Genomic DNA, 652 nt, shown 5'->3' on the forward strand with positions numbered 1-652 from the left:
CTCCACGCTGGGATGCAAGTTCCTGAAGGAAGGGCTGTGGAGTCTTCAATTCTCTGTCTCTCTGGAATGGATCTTTCTGACTCTAGAGAAACAAAGTCAGACGGGTGAGCTCTAGCTAACCAGGAATGGTCACTGACTTCCCTCTGGTGGAGCCTAAGCGCACTAGAGTGGGAGCCAGAGGCTGGAGCTGGACTCTGCCGTGGCCAGCAGGCCCAGTGGGGCTGGTACTGAGACCCTTGGGGTTGGTCAAATGTAGGAGGGATGAACTGGCATAAGTCTACAGGAATCATGAGGATGCTGGAGTTGGGCACACTGGGATCCTTCAATCCAGCCTGGGTGCCGGGGAGCGTGTTCACAAGTGAAAAGCCAGGAAATGCCAGTTGGAGGTGCTGAGGAGATCCCTTTGGGGACAGACATCTGAGGGAGGATAGAAAGAGGGTTGAAAGGGGATGGGCTCTGCATGGTTCAGGTGCACAGCTGGGATTTGAGGGGTCCTGGACATGCAGGGCCATCTCCCCAGGGTGCTAGGGAAAGTGAGGTGGTCAGGAACAAGCCCCCATGGATGGTGCATAGCACAGGGCTAAAGAGAGCCAGGGATGACCGGGTGTGATGCTGGTGGTGGTGGTGTGTGCAGAAAACTGGGAGAACTTGA

The sequence above is a fragment of the Nannospalax galili genome, unplaced genomic scaffold (assembly GCF_000622305.1).
Source record: "Nannospalax galili isolate Female #2095 unplaced genomic scaffold, S.galili_v1.0 scaffold933, whole genome shotgun sequence".
Lineage (NCBI taxonomy): Eukaryota > Metazoa > Chordata > Mammalia > Rodentia > Spalacidae > Nannospalax > Nannospalax galili.